Raw genomic sequence first — 7,435 nt, 5'->3', positions numbered from 1 at the left:
AGTGTAACGACCGACCGCACAAGTCAATCAAATAAGTAAGAGGACAAAGAATTAAATATACTTCCAGGATTTCTGAAACCTTTTGGATGGAGTGTTACCGTGCAAATAAACCTAATTCATGCAAGCACTTGTGCTATAACACAATGATGTGTTGGCTCTGACAACTAGGCATGCACAAAAATTAGAAGATTATAAGAATAACTAAAAGTGTAACGACCGACCGCACAAGTCACTCAAAAAGTGTAAGGACAAAGAATTAAAGATACTTTCAGAATTTCTGAAAACAATAAGGTTTGGAAACAGCATACCAGTGCTGAGAATCCTAAGAAATGCTAGCACCTAGAATAAAACTCAAAACTGAGTTCACTCTGACAACTAGACATGCACAAAAACTAAAAGATTATGACCACAACGAAAAGGGAAACGATCGACCGCACAAGTCACACAAACAGTATAATAGGAAAAATATTTAAATATACTTCCAGGTTTTCTGAAACCATTTGAGCTTAATAAGATGTAAACGTGCAAAGAAACATAAAAAGTGCAAGCACTTGGGCTATAACATAATAATGTATTAGTTCTAACAACTGGACATGCACAAAAATTAGAAGAATATACCCATAACAAAAAGTGTAACGAACAACCGCACAGATCACTCAAAAAAATTAGGAGGACAAAGAATTAAATATACTTCCAGGTTTTCTGAAACCATTTGACTTTGAATGGAGTGTTACCTTGCAAACAAATATAATTCAGGCAAACACTTGCGCAATAACAAAATAATGAGTTTCTCTGACTACTAGGTATGCACAAAAATTAGAAGATTATAAAGATAACTAAAAGTTTAACGACCGACCGCACAAGTCACTCAAACAGTAGTAGGAAAAAATAATTAAATACACTTCCAGGTTTCCTGAAAACATTTGAGTTTTCATAAGGTGCAAGCGTGCATAGAAATCTAATAAATGCAAGCACCTGGGCTATAACATAATAATGTATTGGCTCTGAAAACTAAGCATGCACAGAAATTAGAAGATTATAACCATAATTAAAAGTTAACGACCGACATCACTAGTCACTCAAAAAATTAGGAGGAAAAAGATTTAAATATACTTCCAGGATTTCTAAAACCTTTCGAATTTGGATGGAGTGTCACCATGCAAATAAACCCAATTCAAGCAAGCACTTGCGCTATAAAACAATAATGTGTTGGCTCTGACAACTAGGCATGCACAAAAATTAGAAGATTATAAACATAACTAAAAGTGTAACGACCGACCGACCGCCCAAGTGACACAAACAGTTGTAGGAAAAAATATTTAAATATTGTTTTCTGAAACCATTTGAGTTTGGATACGGTGTATACGTGCAAAGAAACCTAAAAAGTGCAAGCACCTGGGCAATAACATAATAATGTATTGGCTCTGACAACTAGGCATGCACAAAAATTAGAAGATTAAAAATATAACTAAACGTGTAACGACCGACCACACAAGTCACTCAAACAGTAGTAGGAAAAAAGAATTAAATACACTTACAGGTTTTCTTAAACTATTTTGAGTTTGGATAGAGTGTTACCGTGCAAAGAAACCTAATTCATTAAAGAACATGGGCTATAGCATAATAATGTATTGGCTCTGACATCTAAGCTTCCACAAAAATTAGAAGATCATAATCATGACTAAAAGTGCAACGACCGACAGCACATGTCACTCAAAAAAGTAGGAAGGCAAAGAATTAAATATACTTCCAGGTTATCTGAAATCATTTGACTTTTGATGCAAATCAAAAAAGTAGGAAGACAAAAAATTAAATATATTTCCAGGATTTCGAAAAACATTTGACTTTGGACGAAGTTTTACCGTGCAAAGAAACCTAATACCTGCAAGCACCTGGGCTATAACACAATAATGTATTGGCTCTGACAACTAGGCATGCACAAATATTAGAAAATTATAACCATCATTAAAAGTGTAACGACCTACCGCACTAATCACTCCAAAAAGATATGAGGACAAAGAGTTAACTATACTTAGAGGTTTTCTGAAACCATTTGAGTTTGGATAAAGTGTAATTGTGCAAAGAAACAAACTACGTGCTAGTACCTGGGCTATAACATAATAATGTATTGGCTCTGACAACTGAGCATGCACTAAAAAAAATTTAAATATAACAATAATTAAAAGTATAACGACTGACAGCACAAGTCACTCCAAAAAGTAGGAAGACAAAGAATTAAATATTATACTTCCAGGTTATCTGAAATCATTTGACTTTTGATGGAGTGTTACCGTGCAAAGAAACCTAATTCATGTAAGCATTTGCACTATAACACAATAATGTGTTGGCTCTGACAACTAGGCATGCACAGAAAATTAGAAAATTATAAACATAACTAAAAGTGTAACGACCGACCGCTCAGTCATTCGAAATGTAAAAGGACAAAGAATTAGAGACACTTAAAGGATTTCTGAAAACAATAAGGTTCGGATACTGCGAAGCTGTGCAGAGGAGCCTATGAAATACTAGCAGCTGAGATAAAGTAAAAATGTGTTCACTCTGACAACTATCCTACCACAAAAACTAAAAGATTATTTCGATAACTAAAAGTGTAACGACCGAACGCACAAGTCACTCAAACAGAAAAAATTAATACATATGACTCCAGGTTCTTCTGAAACCATTTCAGTTTGGATAAGGTGTAAACGTGCAAAGAAACATAAAAAGCGCAAGCATCTGGGCTATAACATAATAATGTATTGGCTCTGACAACTGGACATGCACAAAACTTAAAGATTATAACCATAACTAAAAGTGTAACGACCGACAACACAAGTCACTCAAAAAAGTATGAAGACAAAGAATTAAATATTCTTCAAGGTTTTCTGAAACCATTTGAGTTTGGATGAGGTGTAAGTGGACAAAAAAACATAATAAGTGCAAGAACCTCTGCTATAACATTATAATGTATTGGCTCTGACAACCAAGCATTCACAAAAATTAGAAGATTCTAACCATAAGAAGAGAAAACTCCATATATATATGTATTCCACATCGACTAACGGATCTCGAAGTGATGGACAACCCGTCATGGATATCTTCAATGTAGAGACCAGTTGCAGTTCAGGCACAGATATGAGCATGGCATTGGTGAATAAGCACATTTACAATTTACAATTCTACTGTATAAGAACATATTAATGCCCCCCCCCCCTCCCCCTAGGGAATGGTATAAAGACACTTCAGTCAGTAGCACCGCCCCGGGGGGGTAATTCATGCACAAAGTCGTAGTAACAACCATTGCTTGAGACAAGGGAAGCTCTATGTAACCCACTCAAAGAGTAACTGATCTCCTAATGTAGGACAGTCAGTAAGTTAGGACAGGCGGTTATCTTCAGTGTAGATACCTTGCAACACCCGAGATCTCGAGTATACATCTATGTACCAGTTGCCCTCTTTTGCCACTTCTGGTAGTCGAACAATTTCGTCAGCGTCACTCCACAATCACCCAAAATCATTTTTGAGAGGTTTCTCAGATGAAGCCGTTATTTGAATAAAGACATCAAAAGGTATCTTACAAAAATATAGTTTAAAAAATTCAGTTTCATTATAATTCTTTCATAGTTTTTACTGATGTGCTGCACCAGTTTTATTATGTATTTGCCGAGTCATGTTGTAGTGTCACAGTAATGTGGATGTATGGGCCAAAGGCCTTACAATTCAATAAAATCAATAAAAATAGAAATCTATAGACCTATAGGCTACCTAAACCTTTGTCTTCAATTGAAAACATCGCCTACATAAGTCGTAGTTCTTATTTGGTCGTTTTTTTATGTGTTTTTTTTTTAATTTTCTGAACATTTCAAAGATGACTAAGGGTTTGCGGAACGATGCTGGCAAAGTATCATTGTTGAATATTATGCCGTAACGAGAGAACGGTTTCTACATGCTGTGTATCCTTAACTGTAGCCTACTAGGTTCTGGGTTTTGCTCTCTGCAGTACAGAAAAAATGTTTTATAATTACTATAACATGTGATTTTCAAATAACACACGTAACACCGAAAGAAATGGTGGAGAAAAATAAAAGGGAAAAAGGGGGGGGGGGGGGCAGTTTATTAGTTGAGGGTACAGTAAGATTGTGTTTGTCGCCCCTTTTAATCCAATAAGATTATTTACAGAGGCACGACTTCGATAATATTATATTTAACGTAATACAAGTAGGCCATGACTTGTTGATGCACTGGATCCTATACCTACTCTAGACTCTAGGCCTATGGAGACACAATCGGTTTTTGTTACATTTATGTTTGTCTTTTTCTTCTTTTTTTAGGGGGGGGGGGGGTTGAAAGTAATTATGTAATAAAATCTTCGTTTACATGTGAAGATTTGAAAATGAAAATTAATTAATTTGCTCTAGATCTATAAGAAAGCGAACATTTTCCGAAGGGTACAAAGTGAAGTCGGAAGTGAGCAGTGACGGAAGTGAAGAAAACGAAAGAAGTTTGTTTATATCCCTTGGGCTGACTTTGTAAACAAACACTGCTTGCCCTGCTTTCTTTATGATGACATAATAACCCTCTTGGTATAATAATTTGTTTTTGTGAGTTTTACAGATAGTTGAGTGAAGAGTAGGCCTCTCTATGATTGAGTGTGTCGTAACTGTAGGGTGGACCTTCGACTCTCACTTCCACTCTTGGAAGAGGCTAGCCAAGTTAATCATAATGTCTTAATGACGGCTAGACTGGCAGTCTAGCCGTACTTAAGTCTTAAGTACTTATTCTTAATAGGAAGAGGCTAGCCGTACTTAATGACGGCTAGACTGGCAGTCTAGCCGTACTTAACTTAATATGATGGCTAGACTGACCATTTAACAAAAAAATAGGCCTACTGAATTGTAAATATATATATATACATTTATAGTGTGCAGTACCTAAAGCATAATGTATTTGAGACGAAACCAGGTGCCTTAATGACAGTGAGTGTAGATCTATGTATTTTAAACCTCCTGTTTTCTAATGTTAACCCTAGAAGCGCTCAGCGTTTCACCGGAAGTAACCCGACAAAAATGCCCCGCCGCCACGGCCGATCAGTTGTAAACATGGGGGTTTGGCGGGGGGGGGGGGGGAAACAGCTGAGATACCCGAAATGTATACCTGCTACTGAAAAATGACCGTTTACGGCTCAACAGATGATAAAAAGCATATAAAAGCATATATTTTCTTTAAGCTGATAGAATGAGCCATTCAAAAATGATCAGCCACCAAACAAATACAAACAATGCCGAGAACGCGATAGACTCAACAATTAGTACATCAGCACGGCGAAACAAGTGATAACACATAGCGTGTAGTCGCTCAGCGGGACCGCGTCACTTTATCGATCGATATCTCGGCCAAGAGACGCTCTATGAGGTCAAGATAACTTGCAAAGTCATTGGTCACTATTTATAACTTTGGCCTGTAATTGACTATGTCATTTTCCATATAAGGAACGCTGGAATTTTCCATTGAAAAGGTTCAGCGTCTATGCCCTTTTTATAGGGCCTGCGCGCTTCCCGGTCGAAGTAGGTCAGCCCTATATATAGTGAATCCATTACGTTTTGTCATAAATTGTGCATTGGCCCCTGGCGTTGTGGGCGAGCTGTCATAATTCAATCACCTGTCGTTGTTGTTAGGTAGTCCCTCCAACCGATCATGTTGCGTAGGCCCCTCCCACTGTTGACCAATAGCTACCAATTTTCAGCTGCATGTGAGTTAGCGTGTGATCCCTCATAACCCAGAACTCATACACAAATCGTAAGTGAGATGAGTGGTTGCTGTTCACCCAGTCTGTAACAAAGTAACAAAGGACGTCAACATGAACTTGTTACAGAAGCGTCCCTCGTTCTCCGAGTGGTGGCGACCCATGTGTTTGTTTTAACATGGCACTCGGTCTTCCTTGTCTGATACATTTCGTTTTATTGTCAGCATTGTGCAAAATCAGCGACAAAATAAAAATTACAAACGAAATACAAACCAACAGCAACAACACCAACAAAGACAACAACAATGGGGCTACTTTCGATTGGGGCCTCAGATGGGAATGGTTTGTTTTCTTTATCTTGATCAGTCCTGCCTAAGACGGCCACCTGTCTTATGCGGCCACTTTTCCCTTTGACAATGGGTGGCCGTCTTACACAGGTTTGACTGTAGTCGGTATCAATGTTGTATGTTTTATCAGTAGCCTAGATCTAAATCTAGCCTACAAAATGAGCAATAAAATTTCACTTGTTTTTCACAAGGCCCGGGGGGGGGGGGGGGGGGCCCTGACTTTAAAAAAAAACATGGGGTGTTTCAGGGGGGCATGCCCCCCCCTGAATTTGACCACGATTTGATGTTTTGCAATAAGGTTTGAAAGGCTATCTCTCCATATCGGCACGCAAATCAAAAAGTAATTGTTTAGACTTAGAACCAGAAGTAATCGTCATTGGGATCAAAACTAGATTCTAGATTTTCCCAGTCACAAAAGTCGGGACCACCATATCCAAGTAGTGCCTTATGGGGGTTTCAGGGGGTCTCCCCCTGACGATCGTGTACTAGCTGTTGGCCTACTGATGTGTAGCCTAGATATCTAGTAGGGGCATCTAAAAATTTGCGACGTTTTTCAGTGCCAAAATCGTGTTCAGGGCCCTAAAAAAACGCTAGTTAAGTCGGGTGTCAAGTCCACCTGGTCTATATGTGCGTCCACTCGCTGTATTTCGTTTTATTCATTGGTTGTGGATCGATTCCGGTCCTGCAATTAAAAAGTATGAGAAGTTTCCATTTCATTTCGCATTTTACACTCTGGAAGTCGCCATTTTCTGGTAATTAAAAATATGTCTTCATCATTAGCGAGTTACACTAGCGGAGACGCTTGCTAGTCGGTTGCTTGGCAACTTATGAACTCCAAGCGCCCTTACTTGCTTTTATTACCGCTTTACAAAGGTTCTAAAATATAATCAGAGAGGGTTTACAATAATAGAGAGGTGACACTCGTGGCGGCGCTCCATAACAACAGTGCATTGTTTCGCGTCGCCCAGCGCGGGGCGCGAAAACACTTTACACGCGGTGATCACTGCCACGGCGATGCTCAGTGATGCTGTCATGCCATGAGAAAATGTAGTGCCGTCTGTAGTAAGTTCACTAGGTTACTAGGCCTTTAACAAAGAAGGAGGCCTGTGAAATTCTATCGCATATTTTAGGCAACCCCCTGCCTTCCTTGGCCATTTATAAACTGTAAGACTTGTTTTTGGCTTAAGTTAACAAAATTCTAATAAACAAATAGACGCAGATGTACTAGATATGAAAAAAATTATATCCCTGTAATTAAAGGAATAATCTGTTTAATTTTCATCAAATCTACTCATTCTCCAGTGACCCTCTGTCATCTCTCTCTCTCTCTCTCTCTCTCTCTCTC

The 7,435-nt window shown here is 38.4% G+C and overlaps 1 protein-coding gene across 1 annotated transcript in view; it reads left to right on the top strand.

The window, feature by feature from the left end:
- The first annotated feature begins 4,462 nt into the window (after positions 1–4,462).
- The window catches only part of LOC101847569 (ankyrin-3), a 14,869-nt gene continuing 11,896 nt past the window's right edge, over positions 4,463–7,435 (top strand). Inside the window, exon 1 of the mRNA XM_005094625.3 lies at positions 4,463–4,583. The gene's annotated coding sequence lies outside the window, so the exon portion shown is untranslated. The remainder of the gene's footprint in view (positions 4,584–7,435) is intronic.

Source organism: Aplysia californica, unplaced genomic scaffold (assembly GCF_000002075.1).
Source record: "Aplysia californica isolate F4 #8 unplaced genomic scaffold, AplCal3.0 scaffold00086, whole genome shotgun sequence".
Lineage (NCBI taxonomy): Eukaryota > Metazoa > Mollusca > Gastropoda > Aplysiida > Aplysiidae > Aplysia > Aplysia californica.
This window is presented reverse-complemented; position numbering and strand designations above follow the sequence as displayed.